The following is a 25,436-nucleotide window of genomic DNA, read 5'->3' on the forward strand; positions in this document are numbered from 1 at the left end:
CAGCCCCGGGCTTCATGGTTGGGATGGTGTTCCTCGGCTTGCAAGCCTACCCCCTTTTTCCTCCAAACATAATCATGGTCATTATGGCCAAACAGTTCTATTTTTGTTTCATCAGACCAGAGAACATTTCTCCAAAAAGTACGATCTTTGTCCCCATGTGCAGTTGCAAACCGTAGTCTGGCTTTTTCATGGAAAACCAGAAACCGAAACTGGTGCACATACACACAGAACAAGGACATCAAGACACTAAGGACAATCACTCACGAAACACAAAGAATATGGCTGCCTAAATATGGTTCCCAATTAGAGACAACGATAAACACCTGCCTCTGATTGAGAACCACTCCAGACAGCCATAGACTTAACTAGAACACCCCACTAAGCTACAATCCCAATACATACACACCACATACAAAAACCCATGTCAAACCCTGGCCTGACCAAATAAATGAAGATAAACACAAAATACTTCGACCAGGGCGTGACACTACAATGCTTTATAAACTCACAGCAAGGGTGGCTAACAGAACGTGTTAAGCTAACCATGTTTCTTCAGTGTTTGCTTTTTCTACATTGAAATAAAATATAAACCCAACATGTAAAGTCTTGGTCTAATGTTTAATGAGTTGAAATAAAATATCACAGAAATGTTCCATACACAGAACGCTTATTTCTCTCAGATTTTATGCACAAATTTGTTTACATCCCTGTTCGTGAGCATTTCTCCTTTGCCAAGATAATCCATCCACCTGACAGGTGTGGCATATTAATAAGCCGATTAAACATCATGATCACAACACAGGTGCACATTGTGCTGGGGACAAGAGAAGGCCACTCTAAAATGTGCAGTTTTGTCACACAACACAATGCCACAGATGTCTCAAGTTGAGGGAGAGTGCAATTGGCATGCTGACTAGGAATGTCCACCATAGTGCTTGCCAGAGAATTTTATGTTAATTTCTCTACCATAAGCCACCTCCTACATCATTTTAGAGAATTTGGCAGTACGTCCAACCAGCCTCACAACCGCAGACCACGTGTATGGCATCATGTGGGCGAGCGGTTTGCTGACGTTAACTTTGTGAACAGAGTGCCCTATGGGGTTATGGTAGGGGCAGGCATAAGCTACGTACAGCGAACACAATTGCATTTTATCAATGGCAATTTAAATGCACAGAGATAATTTAACGAGATCCTGATGCCGATTGGTGTGCCATTCATCCACCGCCATCACCTCATGTTTCAGCATGATAATGCACAGCCCCATGTCGCAAGGATCTGTACACCTGAAAATGTCCCAGTTCTTCAATGACCTGTATACTCACCAGACATGTCACCCATTGAGCATGTTTGGGATGCTCTGGATCGACATGTACGACTATGTGTTCCAGTTCCCTCCAATATCCAGCAACTTCGCACAGCCATTGAAGAGGAGTCGGACAACATTCTACACAGGCCACAGTCAACAGCCTGATCAACTCTGTGCGAAGGAGATGTGTCGTACTGCATGATGCGAATGGTGGTCTCACCATACGGACTGGTTTACCTTTTTTTCAAGATATCTGTATTCCCAGTCGTGTGGATTAGGGCCGAATGAATTTATTTGTATTGCCCGATTTCCTTATATGAACTGTAACTCAGTAAAATCTTTGAAATTGCTGCATGCTGCGTTTATATTTTTGCTCAGTATAGCTCCCTCCCTGACTTTGCAGAGGCAGACAGTCCCGCTGTCGCGGACAGACTAAGACAAAAGGCTTTCACCCAGACACCTCCAAGTCCAACACACAGACCCAGCTTTGTAATGAGATGCTGTGTGTGTGTGTGTGTGTGTGTGTGTGTGTGTGTGTGTGTGTGTGTGTGTGTGTGTGTGTGTGTGTGTGTGTGTGTGTGTGTGTGTGTGTGTGTGTGTGTGTGTATAGGGGCTTTTAAAATGTCACTGACAGCTTATAGTACATCACCCCTCCCTGTTGATGGCCCACTGGCACCTATTTAACCAGGATACACCCTCAGGCACATTCATCTGCCTTTACACTGTCACCTCCTGTGCAAGGGTCTCCTATCACAAAGGCTGACAAAACCTTGATGCAGTATTAGAACAAAATGACATTTACACCACAACAGCCTCAGACAACACAGAGCCTTTCATGGATAACATTGATGCCCAGGAACCTGGTTTGACAAACACTGAAAGTATCAATGATTTCATAGGGAGCTTCTGTTCTATGGCTCAACAATTATTATTGTTTGTAGACAATATCACAGAATGAATTTATTGTGAATGAAAAGCATGAAAATGTGAATAAAGTATTCACAGTCACAAAATCAGAAGGATGTCTGTTCAGTAGTTGTTAGAACTGTAGGGCAACTAAAGACATAAACCAAATCAGTTCAATAAGACCTGTCTGTACGCTGCTAAAAGGCCTGGGGGTGTTTGATGGGGGGCATGGAAACCTTCACCCTCTGCCATAACATGCAGTTGTTTACGTTATACACAATAGTAATTTGATCACATTACTTTTTCCTCTATGAAGAATGAAACCATTGTCTTACAAATAGAGAACGCAAAACGTAACCATAAAGGTGATGCATTTTGAGATCCATTTCCTTTGTGTGTGAAGAGGCGGTATGAAATGTGTGCAGCCTGGCCTGTACAGACCGTAATAAAACAGTGTAGTATGGTGATACAGTGATGCCGTAGGGAACTGGGCCTCAACTACACCTTATTAGCGACCTGTCTGCAATAAATGTTGAACTTGTCCTCCACAGGTTTGTTGTGGTGATCAAGTCAACTGGTCAATCACACCTTTCCCCCTATAGGACTAGACAACTAAGTGTTTTAGAATCCTATTTGAAATGCTTAGTCTAATGTAAACAGTGCACTGAAATCAATCCAAGGCAAAAGGGAAGCTTAATGTTTGAATGTTAATTTCTGTGATTATCTCTTTCCCTCTGAGTTTCTATTATCAGAATTCTCACTGAGAGAATCATGTCAGTCTCCATCTGAGGAAAGGGCAGGAAACCACTGTGGGTCTACGGGTGGGTGTTACACATTGTTGGTGAGGCCACTTTTCCCCTCACAATATACTATAAAGAGCTTTGAGACCATGTGAAAAAGGGCTATATAAATGCAATCCATTATATAGATGCAACCTATTACAAGTGAGAGGCCCAGCGCCTTGACTGTGTCCCTGTGATACCCACTACTCTGTGGGAGGAGACCCTGGGGAACATTCCCGTCTGCCCTCTGTGTCCTTTCCCGTTGAGAAGAGGACAAGGTGGTGCTCAACTATCACCGCTGCTTTCCTTCTCTCTCAAGTTACTAAGTCTGGAATGTTACTTTTTTTCTAATAAAAATAACATTGCTTACATTGTTGTCCAGACATTACTGTAGTGTAAATTGTAGGCGAAAGCGCATTCCGAATATAACAAGATTCTGTCTGACTGCAGTCCATAGGCTGATACACATTGAGTGGTAATCAATCCATTGGCTGAGTCATGTTACTAAAGGCACACATTACCATCAGACAAAGCCTATTGATTTGACCTGAGCTGCATCTGTGGAGCTGACCACTCTGTACAATTTATATAATTACCCATTCACCCTAATGGGAGGAGCAGTTTGGATATTAGACTGAAAGGATCAAATATTTGACCATTAATGCAGAGTTTTAAAGCAAATTTGTTCAGCAAATTTTTAAAAAAGTGGATGGGAGTCACACAGTGCAAGGGAGACTAGCAGATACTGTCTGAAATGTAAAGATGTGCACTCCATTATTTCACATAGGAAAACATCACTGTTTAATTAAAACACGTGTAATGTAACAGAGAAGTACCAAGTGCACCAAGAGTCCAACCCAACATAACTACAGTACATTTGAGAATAGTGAGGGATTGTCTCAACCCATCAACTATAGAACTGGGTCTGTATGTCTTTAGTCCATCCAGTTCATGCCTAAACATTGTTTAAGTGCAACTTATAACAATACTTGTATTCCTTAAAGGAAAAGTGACATATTCTGTAGAGTGGAACTCACAATGGTAAAAGGCCCTGCTGAAATGCGTTGCATTGAAACAACAGCCACGTCCTCGTCTGTTCTGTAACAAGGAGCTCTAGTGCTGAGCAAGGAACACATTGTATAGTTATCTGCTGAAAGCTGTTGTTTAGTATTCATAAAGCCAGTCCTATTTTAACCACAGTCAGTCTGACAGCTACAACTGCGCTCCTCTGCCAACTGTGCTTCTCATCTTCATACCTTAAGGCCCTGACTAGCAAAAGAGGAAGGACAACACTGACAGCCTTGACATTTGATGCTAGAACTCAATGTAGAATTATACCATGGCATTGTTGAATACTCATTTCTAATTGCCTTGAAGGGCATTCCAGAGCGTACATTATTTCCCTATATCACATGGTATATCAGCACGGTAGAATTCAAGGGACAGATCAACATTTACTGGGCTGGAGGGGCTGGTCCAACTCAAGGTGTCAAAAACAAAATGTACTCCTCTCTCCAAAGTTACAAATATTTTCACATGAACCTCACCTTATACTGGAAAATGTATTTAACACCCTCCCCCTCAGATGAACTCAAAATAATGTTTACCACGATAAATAACAATAACTGTAGCGTCCCTGTGTTTAAAAACGTGGATATAGACGTTGCCACTTCAGCATGCTTTTGTGGCCCAGTCGATGCTATGCAGGGCTACGGGCCAGAAGGTTGAGGGTTCACTGACCACCACAGACGAGCCGGCTAAAGACAATGATCAGCTAGGGGGGAATCTAATTTCAACAATTTGATGCCATATTTATATAACTACACAAAATATATGCAACACAATTTCCACAACAGGTTTCTGTGCAATGTACCGCACAGCCAATAAACAAAGCATACTGACTTTGGGCACTTCAATATCATGTTTGTGTTTTCAACACCACAATAAATAGACTATGTCAATCTAGACAAACAGAGAATTACATCCCTCCCTACGTTGTAGGCTTACCCAGTATCGAAGGCTTGACAATCTCAGAATGTCATTCAACTTTTCGGTGTTTTGTAACAGATGTATTTTTTTAGATTTTAGATTCTTCAAAGTAGCCACCCTTTGCCTTGATGGCAGCTTTGCAGACTCTTGGCCATTCTCTTAACCAGCATCACCTGGAATGCTTTTCCAACAGTCTTGAATGCTGCAGAATTGTTTTGGTACCCTTCCTCAGAACTATACCTAGACACAATCCAGTCTGTGCTCTACGGACAATTCCTTCAACCTCATGGCTTGGTTTTTGCTCTGGCATACACTGTCAACTGTAGGACCTTATATAGACAGCCTTTTACCCGCTGCTATCGTGTCCAATCAATTGAATTTACCACAGATGGACTCCAATCAAGTTGTAGAAACATCTCAAGGATGATCCATGGAAACAGGATGCACCTGAGCTCAATTATGAGTCACAGAATACTTCTGTAAATAAGGTATCTGTTTTTAATACGTTTGTAAACATTTCTAAAAACCTGTTTTCGCTTTGTCATTATCGAGTATTGTGTGTCGATTGACGTTTGATTTCATCCTTTTTAGAATAAGTAACTAAACAAAATGTGGAATAGGTAAAGGGGTCTGAATAATTTCTGAATGCACTGTATATATAGCCTGTATATACACTGTATATATATGTATGGGAAGAGGAGCTTAGGCCTAACCCCAGAGATATGCCAGTGGCATGCTGCAACACTGACATGCATTTCTTTATGTCAGATGGATACTGCGTCTGCTATACACATAAAAACATACAGACGGTGGTTAATTTGTTCATTTTCAATTTTTGATAAAGATAAGCATTATTTTGTTAAATTATAGGACTAACTCTGGTAGACCTGAAACAGTCTTCCTCACCTCAGGCTCAACTGTCGGAGTCAGTCTGAGCGCCAGGACACAGTGCCTTCGTATCATAGGGTAATAACAAAAGTAAATAGAGCCATTGTTTACAGAGCTGCCAACTCTCACGCATTGTCTGTGAGACACATGCATTTGACCCTCTTCTCCCGCTCTCACGGCACACCGCATTGAAAATTACTGCTTTTATTTTTTCAAATTCGTTCAACTTTTCAACTGTGCTCCAAATCGTTTTGGAATCGGAGCATTTGCCCTTGCAATTTAACATCACGAGCAAAACCTTTATCATTGTCCTGCACTGTGAACTGCGGCACATTGAAGCATATCATTAGTCTAGTTATGTAAGGGATCAATGGGATTGAATGCATGTTTTAAAGAAACACCCCTCAAGATAAGAGCAGAGCTGAATGCAGAGCGAGAACGTTCGCTCTGGAGTTTATAAAACTGTAATAAGAGTAGCATGGTAAGGCTGTTTTATGTACAATGTCAACAAAATGTGGTTGCTTTTACTCCTGTCACTATTCCAGAATGCAGCCCTTTGACAGAATGTCCTATAGTCAATTTAATCCACACTTGCATTAGTCCACTCGTTTGGTGATTGGCATTAAGGTTGTGACAAAGAAACGGCAGCAGAAAGACCTATAGTATGTTTTATCGGGGAAGTTTGGTAAAGTGAGCTGATTTATAACTATGAAAATTATTTAGTCAAATAGATTGTGAACCCAAAAATTTAAGTTTGATTCTATACAAAGTCTGATTCTATACAATAAATATAACATTTATTTGGTTAGGGTTTAGGGGCAGATGTAAGTCATCTTGTCTTCTGGAGATGTTATCTATTTACTTTATTTAGACTGATCAGTGGAACAATTCTCATTCTTAATGGGCTAAAATATATGGTAATTACTGGGCTTGTCAGCAAGACCACAAATGTTATTCCCCACACGTATTATTCCATTTCTCCCCTTTTTTGCTAGTGTAATCACATATTTGAAATCTCATATGCCTACTTGAGTTGTTGAAAATTAATTATATGAGGCTATGTATTTTTGCAGGCCTTCGTGGACAGTTTGGAATATGTCATACACATAAGCTTTGGATATTAAATGCTCCAGGAATCAAACATCATTTAGGACATGTTAGTATTGTGCACATGCTAGACAACTACTACACACATCATATTTTGTCTTTGTAGAGTAAGACTATGTCAAGGATCTTTAAACCACCGGAATATTGGTCCATTAGATTTTTCTTGAAGGTTTGGTGATTTTGAGAAATTAATTGTTATAACAAGAACATTTTCAAACACCCAGCACAAAAGGTAAACATAGACCAGGGGTGGCCAACCCTCCTGGAGAGCAAGCAGGAATTTCAGCCAGACCTATTTTTTTTTAAAGATAGTTCACCCAAATTAATAAATACAAAATGTTGTGTCCTTACCTTGAAATCAGTCTATGGACAAGAAGATTGAAGATTGATCAACTATTAATATTTCCTGTGCAAAGCACTTTCCAGAACTTTCCACCTGAGAACAGGGATCAATCCCTGCTTCCAACCCTCCCACTGTTTCTAGCTTTTGCCGGCATCTCCATCTCACTTCATTACTGTCTGATTAAAGTGTTAAACCACCTAAAAAATGTTTAAGATTTTTGCATACTTTAAAATGAATTCCCCAAAATCGCAAAGTAACAAAGTTGTCCAATTTTGAGTGTTTATTTAATGTTCAAAGCATCCTGAATACACCTGACCTGTGGTTTTTTCTTTATAAAATGCCCATCCTGGTCATAGGCCTAAGCCATGTAAAGATACGTAGAATTGCAGGAAATTAGCTTTAAAAGTAGTCCAATTTTACCCCGTCTAGGTGTTGAGCTAGGGGGCAATGAAATTCACATAGCAAATCCTCACTCAAAAGCTTTCAAAAGTTGGCTGCCCTGTGTTTATAGGGAAAATATGAGCAGCAGAGCAAATGTAATCCAGGGGAAAAAACACACTTCTCTCCCAAAACCCCACACAACCCTCCCCCCAAAACAGTTTGCTTAGCTAACTAGCAAGTCTGTTTGTTTAGTTACCAACGCAACTATTATAGCTAATTAGTAAACCTGCTAGCTACTTCAGTGGATGTTGAATACAAGGCAGGCAATACGCTCGACCTCATCTTTACTAGATGCTGTTTTTCCACTAACCTCATTGCAACTCCCCTCCAAGTCTCCGACCACTACCTTGTATCCTTTTCCCTCTCGCTCTCATCCAACACTTCCCACACTGCCCCTACTCGGATGGTATCGCGCCGTCCCAACCTTCGCTCTCTCTCCCCCGCTACTCTCTCCTCTTCCATTCTATCATCTCTTCCCTCTGCTCAAACCTTCTCCAACCTATCTCCTGATTCTGCCTCCTCAACCCTCCTCTCTTCCCTTTCTGCATCCTTTGACTCTCTATGTCCCCTATCTTCCAGGCCGGCTCGGTCCTCCCCTCCCGCTCCGTGGCTTGACGACTCATTGCGAGCTCACAGAACAGGGCTCCGGGCAGCCGAGCGGAAATGGAGGAAAACTCGCCTCCCTGCGGACCTGGCATCCTTTCACTCCCTCCTCTCTACATTTTCCTCCTCTGTCTCTGCTGCTAAAGCCACTTTCTACCACTCTAAATTCCAAGAATCTGCCTCTAACCCTAGGAAGCTCTTTGCCACCTTCTCCTCCCTCCTGAATCCTCCTCCCCCTCCCCCCTCCTCCCTCTCTGCAGATGACTTCGTCAACCATTTTGAAAAGAAGGTCGACGACATCCGATCCTCGTTTGCTAAGTCAAACGACACCGCTGGTTCTGCTCACAGTGCCCTACCCTGTGCTCTGACCTCTTTCTCCCCTCTCTCTCCAGATGAAATCTCGCGTCTTGTGACGGCCGGCCGCCCAACAACCTGCCCGCTTGACCCTATCCCCTCCTCTCTTCTCCAGACCATTTCCGGAGACCTTCTCCTTACCTCACCTCGCTCATCAACTTATCCCTGACCGCTGGCTACGTCCCTTCCGTCTTCAAGAGAGCGAGAGTTGCACCCCTTCTGAAAAAACCTACACTCGATCCCTCCGATGTCAACAACTACAGACCAGTATCCCTTCTTTCTTTTCTCTCCAAAACTCTTGAACGTGCCGTCCTTGGTCAGCTCTCCCGCTATCTCTCTCAGAATGACCTTCTTGATCCAAATCAGTCAGGTTTCAAGACTAGTCATTCAACTGAGACTGCTCTTCTCTGTATCACGGAGGCGCTCCGCACCGCTAAAGCTAACTCTCTCTCCTCTGCTCTCATCCTTCTAGACCTATCGGCTGCCTTCGATACTGTGAACCATCAGATACTCCTCTCCACCCTCTCCGAGTTGGGCATCTCCGGCGTGGCCCACGCTTGGATTGCGTCCTACCTGACAGGTCGCTCCTACCAGGTGGCGTGGCGAGAATCTGTCTCCTCACCATGCGCTCTCACCACTGGTGTCCCCCAGGGCTCTGTTCTAGGCCCTCTCCTATTCTCGCTATACACCAAGTCACTTGGCTCTGTCATAACCTCACATGGTCTCTCCTATCATTGCTATGCAGACGACACACAATTAATCTTCTCCTTTCCCCCTTCTGATGACCAGGTGGCGAATCGCATCTCTGCATGTCTGGCAGGCATATCAGTGTGGATGACGGATCACCACCTCAAGCTGAACTTCGGCAAGACGGAGCTGCTCTTCCTCCCGGGGAAGGACTGCCCGTTCCATGATCTCGCCATCACGGTTGACAACTCCATTGTGTCCTCCTCCCAGAGTGCTAAGAACCTTGGCGTGATCCTGGACAACACCCTGTCGTTCTCAACTAACATCAAGGCGGTGGCCCGTTCCTGTAGGTTCATGCTCTACAACATCCGCAGAGTACGACCCTGCCTCACACAGGAAGCGGCACAGGTCCTAATCCAGGCACTTGTCATCTCCCGTCTGGATTACTGCAACTCGCTGTTGGCTGGGCTCCCTGCCTGTGCCATTAAACCCCTACAACTCATCCAGAACGCCGCAGCCCGTCTGGTGTTCAACCTTCCCAAGTTCTCTCACGTCACCCCGCTCCTCCGCTCTCTCCACTGGCTTCCAGTTGAAGCTCGCATCCGCTACAAGACCATGGTGCTTGCCTACGGAGCTGTGAGGGGAACGGCACCTCAGTACCTCCAGGCTCTGATCAGGCCCTACACCCAAATAAGGGCACTGCGTTCATCCACCTCTGGCCTGCTCGCCTCCCTACCATTGAGGAAGTACAGTTCCCGCTCAGCCCAGTCAAAACTGTTCGCTGCTCTGGCTCCCCAATGGTGGAACAAACTCCCTCACGACGCAAGGACAGCGGAGTCAATCACCACCTTCCGGAGACACCTGAAACCCCACCTCTTTAAGGAATACCTAGGATAGGATAAAGTAATCCTTCTCACCCCCCCCCTTAAAATATGTAGATGCACTATTGTAAAGTGGCTGTTCCACTGGATGTCATAAGGTGAATGCACCAATTTGTAAGTCGCTCTGGATAAGAGCGTCTGCTAAATGACTTAAATGTAAATGTAAATGAATAAATGTCTACCTGCCAATGAACACATTTCTAGTGGCACATATGTTAAATTATAGCCACTGTATAAAAGGGATATTCAACTCGTGGCTCTATGCGTTCTCTGGAAAATTAGTTTCACTCCGCTAGCACAATGTGGAACACAGCTTCCATCTGTTCATTATTTTCACGTAGAACGCATGTCGCTGATTATCCTTTGCATAGTCCTCTCCTACAAATAACAACAGTGGAAGAATAAAACACACCCAGAACAACTCTTTAACTGAGTTACAGTTATCACAATTCTACACATCTAAAAACCATCTATGCCACTGAGAAAGAAAAAGTGACTGAATATAAAACTCACATCAAAATTGTGGCGTATAGGATTGTATGGTGTCATACCATCTCCTAATGAGCTGACATGGAACGATGCACAATGCTCTCTTTGTTTAACTGCAAATCATGTGCAGACTACTTCTCACAGTGAGTGATCCCTCCATATGTTGTTTATAGGCCTACATCCCCTCCGAATACAGAACACAGTAGCCCAGTGGCCGACAGTGGGGAAGATGGAACGAGATGGATTTTGGCTTGACATTCTGCAAATGTTCTCCTCAATGAAAGACTTGATCTCAAAGTTCTGTTTCACAAAACTAGAATCTGTTATGAACAGAGTGGACTAGTTTTGCAGACTTTACCCTTTGCCAAAGTAAAAAAAAAAAGAGTAGGCGTTCCCTAACAGAAATATGCAAATGTTTGCTAGAATGTGCTAATAGGATCTCCCTAGCTCGTGACTGGCTCTGGCCATCTACTTGCTTGTTCTGCGCACTATGACTAATCTGTTCCCATTTGAAACAGGCCGTGGTTTATCTTGGTTTACTTACAAAAGTAGTGTGAATAGCACCTGAGGCTCAGTGGAGTCTGCCTGGCTCAGCTCCTTGAGGGAGATGGTACTGACAATGCCCCGCAGCAGAGGGGTGTCCTCACCGATAACACACAGATGGCGAGAGGACGCACGCCCACTCCTGGCTCTTGCCATTTATCTGGACAGCTCTACAGGTGGGGCTGCGCTTGCATCCTCCACAAAGAGCACCCGCATCAAAGGCAAAGCAGAAAACAATGTGGCCGCTCATGAAAGGGAAGACAGTGATTTCACTTAAGCTGTGGTCAAGAGAGGATACTTCCCTCTGTTTATGAGCCAACACACTAGAGTCCAGCAACAAAAGGAGAGGGGGGGGGGGGGACAACTACCTTTATTGACGAGGCACAGCCTTATAAATTCATGTGGGATGCACTTAGCAAGAACATTTTTATGATCATAAAAAGCTAAACAGAATTCTCAAGTGTCTTATGTATTTCTGTTTGTTTCACACAAATGAACACATTATACACTAGTGCAGGGTTCCCCAACTGAATTCACATACATTCATACAGTACCAGTCAAAAGTTTGGACACACATACTCATTTTTTACAATTTTCTACATTGTAGAATAATAGTGAATCAAATCAAATGTATTTATAAAGCCCTTCTTATATCAGCTGATATCTCAAAGTGCTGTGCAGAAACCCAGACTAAAACCCCAAACAGCAAGCAATGCAGGTAGAAGCACGGTGGCTAGGAAAAACTCCCTAGAAAAGGCCAGAACCTAGGAAGAAATAGAGAGGAACCAGGCTATGAGGGGTGGCCAGTCCCCTTCTGGCTGTGCTGGGTAGAGATTATAACAGAACATGGCTGTCACAATCATTTAGAGATGGATTGGAGCAAGGTGCAGCGTGGTAGGCGTACATTTTACTCTTATTTAAATTACACCGAAAAAAACAACAAAATACAAAAAGTAGCGTAAAATTATATGCAGTGCAGAAAGCAACTACACACAAACAAGATCCCACAAACTAAAGGTGGAAAAAAGGCTGCCTAAGTATGATCCCCAATCAGAGACAACGAGACAGCTGCCTCTGATTGGGAACCATACCCAGCCAACAAAGGAAATAGAAAAACTAGAATGCCCACCCAAATCACACCCCACCGAACCAAATAGAGAAATAAAAGGCTCTCTAAGGTCAGGGTGTGACAATGGCCAAGATAATCAAATGTTCATAGATGACCAGCAGGGTCAAATACTAATAATCACAGTGGTTGTCGAGGGTGCAACAGGTCAGCACGTCCGGAGTAAATAGTGAAGACATCAAAACTATGAAATAACACATATGGAATCATGTAGTAATCAAAAAAGTGCTAAACAAATCAACATATATTTGAGATTCTTCAAAGTAGCTACCCATTGCCTTGATGACAGCTTTGCACACCCTTGGCATTCTCTAAAACAGCTTCATGAGGTAGACCCTTGGAATGAATTTCAATTAACAGGTGTGCCTTGTTAAAAGTTAATTTGTGAAACATATATTCTTCTTACTGCGTTTGAGCCAATAAGTTGTGTTGTGATAAGGTAGGGGTGGTACACAGAAGATAGCCCTATTTGATAAAAGACCAAGTCCATATTGATAAAAGACCAAGTCCATATTATGGCAAGAAACTCTCAAATAAGCAAAGAGAAATGACAGTCCATCAATACTTTAAGACATGAAGGTCAGTCAGTTCGGAAAGATTTCCAGAACTTTGAAAGTTTCTTCAAGTGCAGTCGTAAAAACCATCAAGCGCTATGATGAAACTGGCTCTCATGAGGACCACCACAGGAAAGTAAGACCCAGAGTTACATCTGCTGTAGAGAATAAATTCATTAGAGTTAACAGCGCCTCAGATTGCAGACAAATAAATGCTTCACAGAGTTCAAGTCACACATCTCAACATCAACTGTTCAGAGGAGACTGAGTGAATCAGGTCTTCATGGTCGAATTACTGCAAAGAGACCACTACTAAAGGACACCAATAATAAGAAGAGACTTGCTTGGGCTAGAAACACAAGTCATGGACATTAGACTGGTGGAAATCTGTTCAAATTTGAGATTTGTGGCGCAGAGTAGGTGAACGGATGATCTCTGCATGTGTGGTTCCACACCTTGAAGCATGAAGGAGGTGGTGTGATGGTGCATTGCTGGTGACACTGTTGGTGATTAATTTAGAATTCAAGGCACACTTAACCAGCATGGCTACCACAGCATTCTGCAGTGATACGCCATCCCATCTGTTTGCGCTTAGTGGGACTATCATTTGTTTTTCAACAGGAAAATGACCCAAAACACACCTCCAGGCTATGTAGGGGCTAATTGACCAAGAAGGAGAGTGACGCGGTGCTGCATCAGATGACTGGCCTCCACAATCACCCAACCTCAACCCAATTGAGATGGTTCGGTTTGAGTTTGACCGCAGAGTTAAGGAAAAGCTGCCAACAAGTGCTCAGCATAAGTGGGAACTCCTTCAAGAAAGTTGGAAAAGCATTCCTCATGAAGCTGGTTGAGAGAATGCCAGGAGTGTGCAAAGCTGTCATCAAGGAAAAAGGCGGCTACTTTAAGGAATCTAAAATATATTTGGATTTGTTTAATACTTTTTTGGGATACTACATGATTCCATATGTGTTATTTAATAGTTTTGATGTCTTCACTACTAATTATACAGGTATGTTGTGAATAATGTGGAACCAAGCAAGATTTCAAAGTGACACATATACATGCACGTAAGGCATATGAAATGTCATGTTGAAGTTTGCCTCAGATCAAATGCCTTAAAAAAATACAATGCAGAAACGGCGTGAGCTTTTTCTATGTAATGATATTCAGACTCCATTCAGCTCTCCAGAAGTGTTTTCCAAATGCAAGGCACTCTTAAAACCAGCCACCATCCTTTCACAGCAGACACAATTATCTCTAAAACCAATCTGTCTATGTACAGTGCTTTTCCCAGACCCCTTCTGCTCACAGTAATAGTGCTTAGGGGAACTGACTGAAAATAATTGATATTTCCCAGATCTGGCAAACAATGGTTGGTTATTGTGTTTATAAAGTATCACTTGGCTTTCATGTTGCATGTCAGACATTCCTCTTCCTGGAGTCCTGGTGAGTCACTCCAGATGACTTGTGTGTATGTGAGAAGGCTGTGTCAAGGCCATATTATCCTGTAATGTCCCGTCCCCTCCTCTCTGTCTGTTGGATTATTGACATAGAGTTAATCAAATAAAGGCCACAGATTGGACATTCTCAATACAACTATTCTCAATACAAATAATTGTATTTTGGGCAGAGAACAGGGACATCACTGTAACTGCACTCACAGTGGGAAAGCAGAGAAATCTGATGGTGTCCTCGGTTATAGTACATGACAGAAAGAGTCTACTTGTAGGCTTGTTTTTGAACAGATGGGTGTTCTCTGAAAGTAAAGGCTGCGTCCCTGAACTTCACGTGTAAAAGCCTACTAGTTACACATGGTTTAGTTTAAAACAAAATTGCTGAGTACATACAGTATTATCCGTTCACTCATCTGCAAATACTGAAACCGCTTTGGTAAAATCCTCTACCTAAACTAAATCCCCCAGCTCTAATTTCATGTGCTGGAAGAGTGTTAAAAATGTTGTTTTCACTAGGCGATGGACAGTTCTATAGAAAATCTGAATTTCTGCTGGAGTTGGAGAAAGCTTTTAGTCGTGATTTAAGTGCTGCAGCCGTTAATGCATAAACCACCTATTTGACATCAGAACCAAGTTTAATCTCCTTTTACTTAAAAGTGGTGATTTTAATAACTACACTTTAAGACATACTCCTGTTTTACATAATGACTTGGATATGCTTCCAATGTATTATAAAGGGAGGTTTAATGGAGAAAAGAAATAGATAAAAGTGAAGCCTTCAGAGATCCATTTGAAATAAGTGTGGAATTACCTGCCATAAAGCTGCCAAGCATTCTAATCTTAAGAGTCCAAACTAACTTTGAAATAATAACATTTGAGTGAAGCAAAACGAGCCATTGACTGTCCCCAAGGATGTTCTTCATCTCTTTCCTGAATGGATCATGACACAGAATCATGTCTATAGGTGATCTATTACCACTCCAAAAAGCTATAGTCATAAATGACACAACAGAAAGTGATTTTGAATCTGATCATATTCTCAAATGCCTGTTACGGCCATTGTACTACAGTACCTCTAAACACACTTTCTGCCACATCAAAAACACCCAACATGGTGCATTCATGGAATGCTGCCATTTCTCAGTGGTGTTGAATGTCTAGTGCTCTCATTACAGATTGTACTTGGGGCCTGAGTAGATCTATAGATGAGCCTTGGAATCCTGTTTCCCATGCAGCATTACGTTAGAACAATTCATCCTTACCTAAATTACAAAAAATAACTAATTGAATTTAGATTTTGGGACATCTACTACTATTGATGACATGACATGCTCTTAAAAATATACTTGAAGTACAATCCAGGAATAAATAAATGTCAGGTTGTGTCAACATGACCTGTTGGAGCGATCAAACAGAACTGTGGTGCACGGAGGCTGGTAAAAGTCCCCCTCGATTCCCAGATGTGGGTGTTGCATTAGTCTGGCCCATCACCCAGGCATGAGCAATTACCCAGACATAGCAGAGGGAAAATGATTATCCCCATCATCTCAATAATAAAGGTCGGAGCAGTCCATTCCAGTCAACACACACAGGGAAACACAGATGCAAAACAAACACACAACCAATAATCAGTTAACATTCTGACGCTAACAGAGGTATAATAACAAATCTTTAGCCTCTGATATGTATTGCATGGGTAAATAATAGCTTTGGGCAATGTCATCTTTCTCAATGCAAGTTTACGTCAATAGACAGAGCGCAACTCTCCAAATGGGGATGTACTATAGACTAATCAAAATTAGTCAGGCAGCATTGGTGGTCCCTGGGTAAAGAAAATGTCAGTATGAGGTATGACACTTTAGGATTATTTGAGCTCCTAAATGGGAGAAAGGCGAGAGATTTCTACAGACATTCCAACACATACAGTATAGGCAAACATATCTTAATCAAAATCTCTATGTTAACCCAAGCTGCACATTCTGCTAATAATAATAATAAACTGCAGCCTATATGAATCAAGCAGTGATGGTTTTCAATCTGGGCAAGCGTAATTCATGGCTATAAAAACCCTAAATATTACAGTGATAGTTAAATGTTTCCCAGAAAGGCATTCCTGCATGAAAATTATTATGCCAATTATGATTTCAAAATGCACTAAATGAGTGATAATTACCCCAGTTAGGGCCCTTGCAGTAAACATTTCGAGAGCCCTCCAAATGTACCACAGCAATCAGTGATTAGTAAAACAGGCTATTATTGCCCATTTTAATCAGTTCTGCTGTGCAGAACACAACCTACAAGACCTAATATTGTGCACATAACTCTGACTACATTAATGACAATGGTCGATTTGCTTAAAGTTTCTCATGGACTAAGTAGTACATTTTAATCTGTAGTTTAGTCCTGAGGGTAACAGCCTTACAGCCAGATGTGTTCATTTGCGGGCCTAGGCAAATAAAACATTGAGGGAGGTTAAGATACACTGCTGCAAGGGGCAGATGTCCAAATCAAACATCTGTTAACTGGGCCTACCCCAGCGCCACAGCTAGGCTTGGATCTACCAGAGCTAGTTTAAGAAATGGCTCCCTCTGGACAGGCAGGGGATTGAAGACCAGCTGTGCAGTAGTTCGCACAGGCCACAGAGAGTGGCATATAGCACCACCAATACATGCCATTCAGATGGTGATTTAACATGCTATAGCACCCACCCTATGACACTATTCATTAATAACTTCCCATTCTCTGTTATCCCCAACATCAGATATGCATCAACATTTCTCCCCTTTTTCCGGTGAGGGGAGAGAGAGCATGTTCTATTAGAGCCTGCTATTAAGATACAGGGCTTTGCAAAGCAGCACTGTCACCAGCAAGCACATCAGCAAATACAAGTAATTCAAAGCAAACTGAAATTGTTTTAGTTAAAACCATGTGATTCAATAAAGAAAAATAAAGCATTATTCTCCCTCCTGTGTAACTCTACGTAGGAGGCAGCTGAGGCAGAGAGGATGACCAGAGACACATTGAGCAGAGCAAACAACCTCTTGGCTGAACTTATCTAGCCCAGTGTTCTCTACATACAGTGAGCAACATGAAAACAAGACAACAGTAGCAACACAAATGTTGCTGTTTGCTTTATCTGTAATCAACATGCTTACATCCCTTGAAAAAAAAGGCAGGGGAGGAAAATCAATGATCCAGGCCAACTTTATTGTCAAAGAGAAGCAATAAATACACTTACCTTCAACCTCGCTTGCTTCTCACGGTCCCCGGGTCTGGTAATGAGAGAAGGGAGGGATGGAAGGAGGGATAGAAGGACAGATGGAGGCTGGAACACAAGGAGGAGAAGATTACAAGATGATGAGTTTCATTGAAGACAGCCTAGGTCTAATGATACTGTTTTGAGTGACCGAGGAGTAACTCAAAGATGCCTGTAAGTAAACCCATTGGCCATGGAATGGGATACAGTATCTATATTCAGATCTGCAGTATGCGAGGAAAAGAAACAGAGGTTGTTGGTCTGTATGGAGGTCAGTTATAATAATGCTTATTTTCAATAAGGTATATAGGACTGGGGTTCATGAATGTATGCTTTACTGTCAATGTATCGTAAGGTGTCTGACGATTGCAATACCTCTAAATAAAGTTTCAATGTTCAATGTATCAAAGTAAATTGAAACGTTGCAATTATGACCATTTTAAACAAAAAACTGTAACGTATAGCTATTTTTGGACATCTCATGTCACAATGTTCAAGTGGTATGCCGAATTAATGCCATAAACAATTAACATTGGATTTGGTTCAGCAGTGGGGCAGATTAAATATTTAGTCTCAGCTACCTTAAGTGTTTCTATAATTCAAATTGCATCAAGATGAATGTAGTGTCGAGGTTCTATGACAGATCAAAGCATAAGGGCATTGGATAAAAAGCTAAGCATGTTGGAAAGGATATGTGTAGGAATGCAAAGATAACCTTGAAATATCACTGTTTGTTTAACATGTTAATGACTAGCCATGGGGTAGTTAGACGTAATAAGAGACAAGAACAATAGCTAATATCTACCTGGAACACTGATGAGAGGGGATGGAAAGAAACAAAAATTATAAAGAACTGAGTAAAAGACATGTAATTGATGCACAAAATAAATTGTAAACTAGTTAGATGGTGTAACCTTTCCCTGGAAGCCTGGACCCTATTTCTCTTTCTGTCCCTCAACTCGGCGTACATTTTTAATGAAAGAGACGGCTCAAGCTTTAACTTTGTTTTTCCTTGTAAAAGATTCATTCTATTGGGGAAGTGTTGATTGAACAGAAGCCCAAATCCACTCAGTCTCTCCTCTACTTAAGAGCACACCGTTGAGCTGAAGCGAACATCAATTTATCACGACATCTCTGGAGCTGCCCGGCGGGCAGGGAGAGATGGGAGCTGGCAATACAGCTGACGGACTGGCAAAGGCTTGCTATTACCCAACAACAGGCCCCTGACTCCCTTAGGAGTTTCCCCCTGCTTTGCCTTCACAGGCAGAATGTCCCAGAGGTGACAATGAGGCGCTGGGCAACTGATAGTGACGGTAATTAAAAGGGTTGATTAAAAGTGACGGAAGGCGGACATCCAGGGAGAAAACAAGGTTCAGGAGAGGGAGGGAGAGCGGTAGAACAGGAATCATGTTAGATCACTTCTCGAGTTAACAGGAGAGAGAGATAAATACCTTTTTCCGCAAGTAACTTCAATTGGGGCAAAATCTCTAGAGGGCTGCCATCCCAGAAAACCCAACAAACTGTAATTCTGCGGGAATGATGGTTGTTCATTCGATTCAATGCCCACGAGGTAGAGCTGGAAGTAACAATCTAAATCTGAATATTTGAAGGTGAAGTTTGACTATTGCATCTGACTTTCACAAACAGTCACTACCAACAGTCTAATAACTCAATTCAAGTTCAAATGTATAGATGAAAATGCAAAAGCAACAAAGAGCACAACTGGATCCAGGAACAATTAGGCTATCGGTAAAGAGATTTCAAAGTCCTGGTGTTCGCTGCTCAGATAACTTGTTTACTACCACTGGCCAAGACTTCCCAAAGAGACATCAGAACCAGATGATAGCTTTACAGCCATACCTGCAGGGGAAACTAAACAAACTCCTGGAGGTTTTTTCAACTTAAACCCCTGGCCTCACACATGCACACTGACCTGAGGAAGCCTCACTCTACAAAATCCAGCAAATTCCACTTTTATACATTAGCCGTCTAGTACCACTCATCTAATTTGGGCATGCCCAGAGGGGGTAACAACTCAAAGACCTGAACTTCAATTGAAATAGCATCCGAAAACTGAAGCCAAAAAACAAACACATCACTTTTAATGAGGGAGACACTCTGGACAGATCTTAGAGTTAAGTTAATTTGACATTGTGTTCTTTACGTCCAAATACAAACTGACATTCATTAAATTCATACAGAGCAGCTAATGTGATAACTCAAAATTAAAATATTTTGTTGATTCTACTGCTTGTAGTAAATACATTAGATAAAAGGAACTACCCGTTTCTGTACCCGTATAATTCTACAATGACAGTAAGTGCTTTGTGAGATTCCTCTTGGCACACAAAGCATTATGATGCATTTCCATATTTATCCCTCTGTACATATGCCCTAGCATTTCCATATTTATCCCTCTGTACATATGCCCTAGCATACACAATGGTAGCTCGACAGAAAGACAACAGCATTTAACCATTTGTACATGACAAGGTTTTGACAGATGGAAGGAGAAGTAACAGCAGGATAACTTTTTGATTTGAACCAACAGAACTCAACCCAAGGCAGCATGAGTCACGTTGGATAGGGGGTCACGTTGACACAACTTCCAGTCACATGAATGATGGGATGATGGTTGTTTCGTAAACATCTCAGTTTATCTGAAACCTTATTCCTCTACAAGTTGTGAATGAGAATCCACACATTCCCACCCAAGAATCAGAGCACAAGACTGAGAACAGACCGTCCAATGTGTTGTGTCCTTTACTTCAAATCTACTGTAGAAAAGCTGTAGATTCAGAAAGTAGCCTCCCAGAATCAAATCCTTCATGATCTACTTGCATTATAATCCAATTAATAAGTGTTCTTGCTTTTTTCCTTGTGAACAAATATAAGTAATGTGCACGTGTACATGCTAGACAGGCTCCATTATATTTATAGCTTCTGGTTAGGTGTTCCTGACGTGATATAAAGACGTGGCATTTACTGGGGCTAATATTTTTCTATCATTGCTCACAGCACCATGCATATCCACCAGCTGCTGGAGATAATGCACAAATATGATAACAGATCAACTCCCCGCCATTAATTCCCAAGGGACGGACAGCCTGAGCTAGGAAGATGCAATGGACTGAGACACCAACACACATAACATAATTGAGGTAGGAGAGGCAGAGTGAGAACAATGCGAAGAGCATTAAAAAGCCTAATAGTTTCAAAATTGGCCATCATAAATGTCATTATTTCTTTCCTAATGAATGACAATTGGTATTCTGCTCTCGCTGTCTGTGAACCAACACTGACATTTGAGCTATAGGGCTAGGAAGCCTACTTGGAAACCTGGGATAGTGGGCTACATATTGAAAATGCAGCGTATTGTCAATTTAAGTCACTTCCTGTCAAAGCGGGTGAGAAGCATCCAGCTGCAGATGGTGTGTTCTAGTCTGCTAATGTTAAAGCTCACGACCTCTAACATGCTGGGCCAGAGGTATAATATGTCATTAGCTCTGGTCCAGGGCATACCCACTGAATTAGGAATTTAAAAAGGACCTCTATGCTACTAGCTAGCTAGCTCTGGTCCAGGGCAAAGCTAGTAGCTCTGATCAGCAGTAGCTTTGGTCCAGGGCATAGCCAAAGATTGTTATAACTAAGATAGACCACAGCCTGTCATTTCCAATGGGAATGTTGTGGAAATTCTTACACAGGGACACTCAAAGTCAATCTTAATAGGAATCATTGTTCATTGTCAGTGCGCTGGAGAGGTTCCAACCAACTCAAGGCACCATAGTACCCATGTCAAATCAAATCAAATTGTAATAGGTCACATGCACCAAATACAACAAGTGTAGACCTTAGTGAAATGCTTACTTACAAGCCCCTAACCAACAATGCAGTTTGTTGGGGGTACCGGTACAGAGTCAATGTGCGGGGGCACCAGGTTAGTTGAGGTAATATGTACATGTGGGTAGAGTTATTAAAGTGACTATGCATAGATGATAACAACAGATAGCAGCAGTGTAAAAAAGGGGGGTGCAATGTAAAGTATGGGTAGCCATTTGATCAGGTGTTCAGGAGTCGTATGGCTTGGGGGTAGAAGCTGTTTAGAAGCCTCTTGGACCTAGACTTGGTGCTCCGGTACCGCTTGCCGTGCGTCGCTCTGGATAAGAGCGTCTGTTAAATGACTTAAATGTAATGTAATATAATATCTATGACTAGGGTGGATGGAGTCTAACAATTTTTAGGGCCTTCCTCTGACACTGCCTGGTATAGAGGTCCTGGATGGCAGTGAGCTTGGCCCCAGTGATGTACTGGGCTGTTCGCACTACCCTCTGTAGTGCCTTTCGGTCAGAGGCCGAGAAGTTGCCATACCAGGCAGTGATGCAACCAGTCAGGATGCTCTCGATGATGCGGAGTTTTCCTCTGGTTGCACATTTAATATGCTGATAGAAATTTGGTAAAACGGATTTAAGTTTCCCTGCATTAAAGTCCCCGACTACTAGGAGCGCTGCCTCTGGTTGAGCGTTTTCTTGTTTGCTTATGGCAGAATACAGCTCATTCAAAGTTTTTTTAGTGCCAGCCTCTGACCGTGGTGGTATGTAAACAGCTACGAAAAATGCAGATGAAAACTCTAGATAGATAATGCGGTCTACAGCTTATCATGAGATGCTCTACCCCAGGCAAGCAATAGCTCGAGACTAACTTAGATATCGTGCACCAGCTGTTATTTAGAAAATATATAGCCCGCCACCCCTTATCTTACCAGACACCACTGTTCTATCCTGCCGGTACAGCGTATAACCAGCCAGCTGTATGTTGAGTGTCATCGTTCAGCCACGACTCCGTGAGGCATAAGATATTACAGTTGTGAATGCCCCGTTGGTAGATTAAAATAGATAACCTATGTGCAAGATTATTCTCCAAAGATTGCACGTTTGCTAGCAGAATGGAAGGAAGTGGGTGTTTATTCGATCGCTTACGAATTCTCAGAAGGCAGCTTGCCCTTTGGCCCCTTTTTCTCTGCCTCCTCTTCACACAAATCATGGGGATCTGGGCCTGTTCCCGAGAAAGCAGTATATTGTTCGTGTCGGGCTCGTCAGACTCCATAAAGGAAAAAAAGGATTCTGCCAGTCCGTGGTGAGTAATCGCAGTGCTGATGTTCAGAAGTTATTTTCGGTCATATCGATCAGGAGCTATGCTTGGGCTATCCCAGCAGATGTCTTACACAGTTAAAGTCGGAAGTTAACATACACTTAGGTTGTAGTCATTAATACTAGTTTTTCAACCACTCCACAAATTTCTTGTTAACAAACTATAGTTTTGGCAAGTCGGTTAGGACATCTACTTTGTGCATGACACTAGCCATTTTTCCAACAATTGTTTACAGACAGATTATTTCACTGTATCACAATTCCAGTGGGTCAGAAGGATACACACACACTAAGTTGACTGTGCCTTTAAACAGCTTGGAAAATTCCAGAAAATTATGTCATGGCTTTAGAGGCTTCTGATAGGCTAATTGACATAATTTGAGTCAATTGGGGATGTACCTGTGGATGCATTTCAAGGCCTACCTTCAAACTCAGTGCCTCTTTCCTTGACATCATGGGAAAATAAAAAATATCAGCCAAGACCTCAGAAAAACAATTGTAGACCTCCACAAGTCTGGTTCATCCGTGGGAGCAATTTCCAAACGCATGAAGGTACCACGTTCATATGTACAAACAATAATACGCAAGTATGAACACCATGGGACCACACAGCCGTCATACTGCTCAGGAAGGAGATACATTCTGTCTCCTAGAGATGAACGTTCTTTGTTGCGAGGACCTTGTGAAGATGCTGGAGGAAACAGGTACAGAAGTATCTAAATCCACAGTAAAACAAGTCCTATATCGACATAACCTGAAAGACCGTTGAGCAAGGAAGAAGCCACTGCTCCAAAACCGCCATAAAAAAAACTATGGTTTGACACTGCACATAGGGACAAAGATCGTACTTTTTGGAGAAATGTCCTCTGGTCTGATGAAACAAAAATAGAACTGTTTGGCCATAATGACCATCGTTATGTTTGAAGGAAAAAGAGGGAGTGTCGCAAGCCGAAGAACACCATCCCAACCATGAAGCACGGGGGTGGCAGCATCATGTTGTGGGGGTGCTTTGCTGCAGGAGGGACTGGTGCACTTCATAAAAGAGATGGAATCATGAGGCAGGAAAATTATGTGGATACATTGAAGCAACATCTCAAGACATCAGTTAGGAAGTTAAAGCTTGGTTACAAAAGGGTCTTCCAAATGGACAATGACCCCAATCTTACTTCCAAAGTTGTGGCAAAATGGCTTAAGGACAACAAAGTCAAGGTATTGGAGTGGCCATCACAAAGCACTGACCTCAATCCCATAGAACATTTGTGGGAAGAACTGAAAACGTGTCTGCGAGCAGGGAGGCCTACAAACCCGACTCAGTTACACCAGTTCTGTCAGGAGCAATAGGCCAAAATTCACCCAACTTATTGTGGGAAGCTTGTGGAAGGCTACCCAAAACGGTTGACCCAAGTTAAACAATTTAAAGGCAATGCTACCAAATACTATTTGAGTGTATGTAAACTTCTGACCCACTGGAACTGTGAGGAAAGAAATACGTTTAAATAAATCATTCGCTCTACTACTATTCTGACAATTCAGATTATTAAAATAAAGTGGTGATCTTAACTGACCTAAAACAGGAAATGTTATCGAACTAAATGTCAGGAATTGTGAAAAACTGAGTTTAAATGTATTTGGCTAAGGTGTATGTAAACTTCCGACTAGCTGTAGCTGTCGTCCGCACTAGCGCTGGTCCAGGTCATAGCTAGCTATGCTACCACACCTACTTGGACACATCTACTTACTCATTCAAGGGTTTTTCTTTAGTTGACCAAGGAGAGTGGTGAGGTGCTACATCAGTTTCAAAATTGGCCATCATAAATGTCATTATTTCTTTCCTAATGAATGACAATTGGTATTCTGCTTGTGGCCTCCACAAGCACCCAACTTCAACCCAAAATGGTTTGGGATGAGTTGGACCGCAGAGTGAAGGAAAAGCATTGAACAAGTGCTTAGCATATGTTGGAACTCCTTCAAGACTGTTGGAAAAGCATTTCAGGTGAAACTGGTTGAGAGAATGCAAAGGGAGTGCAAAGCTGTCATCAAGGCAAAGGGTGGCTACTTTGAAGAATATCAAATATATAATATATTTTGATTTGTTTAACATTTGTTTGGTTACTACATGATTCCATATGTGTTATTTCATAGTTTTGATGTCTTCACTATTGTTCTACAATGTAGAAAATAGTACAAATAAAGAAAACCCTTAAATGAGTAGGTGTGTCCAAACTTTTGACTGGTACTGTAGCGCTGGTCCACACTTTGTCTGGTCCATGGCATAGCTAGCAGCTAGTAATCTCTGGTTCACACTAACACTGGTCTAGCTCTGGTCGGTCCAGTCCAGTCCCTCGACTTCTTGGCACTGACAGAAACATGGATCACCACAGATAACACTGCTACTGCTCTCTCTTCGTCCGCCCACGTGGTTCGAGAGCTTCTGGTCAGCGGGGTGGTGGCATAGGGACATCTCTCCCATGTGGTTACCCATCTGTCTATCGCCTCCTTTGAATTTCATGCTGTCACAGTTACCAGCCCTTTGCTTAACATCCTTATCATTTATCGCCCTCCAGGTCCCCTCGG

At 42.3% G+C, this 25,436-nt stretch overlaps 1 protein-coding gene across 3 annotated transcripts in view; it reads right to left on the minus strand.

Moving 5' to 3' along the window:
* The window catches only part of fhit (fragile histidine triad diadenosine triphosphatase), a 321,791-nt gene that overhangs the window by 285,685 nt on the left and 10,670 nt on the right, over positions 1-25,436 (minus strand). For all 3 annotated transcript variants that reach the window (XM_046312144.1, XM_046312143.1, XM_046312142.1), the window contains exon 3: positions 17,698-17,784. The gene's annotated coding sequence lies outside the window, so the exon portion shown is untranslated. The remainder of the gene's footprint in view (positions 1-17,697; positions 17,785-25,436) is intronic.

This window comes from Oncorhynchus gorbuscha, linkage group LG18, assembly GCF_021184085.1.
Source record: "Oncorhynchus gorbuscha isolate QuinsamMale2020 ecotype Even-year linkage group LG18, OgorEven_v1.0, whole genome shotgun sequence".
In the NCBI taxonomy this organism is placed as follows: domain Eukaryota; kingdom Metazoa; phylum Chordata; class Actinopteri; order Salmoniformes; family Salmonidae; genus Oncorhynchus; species Oncorhynchus gorbuscha.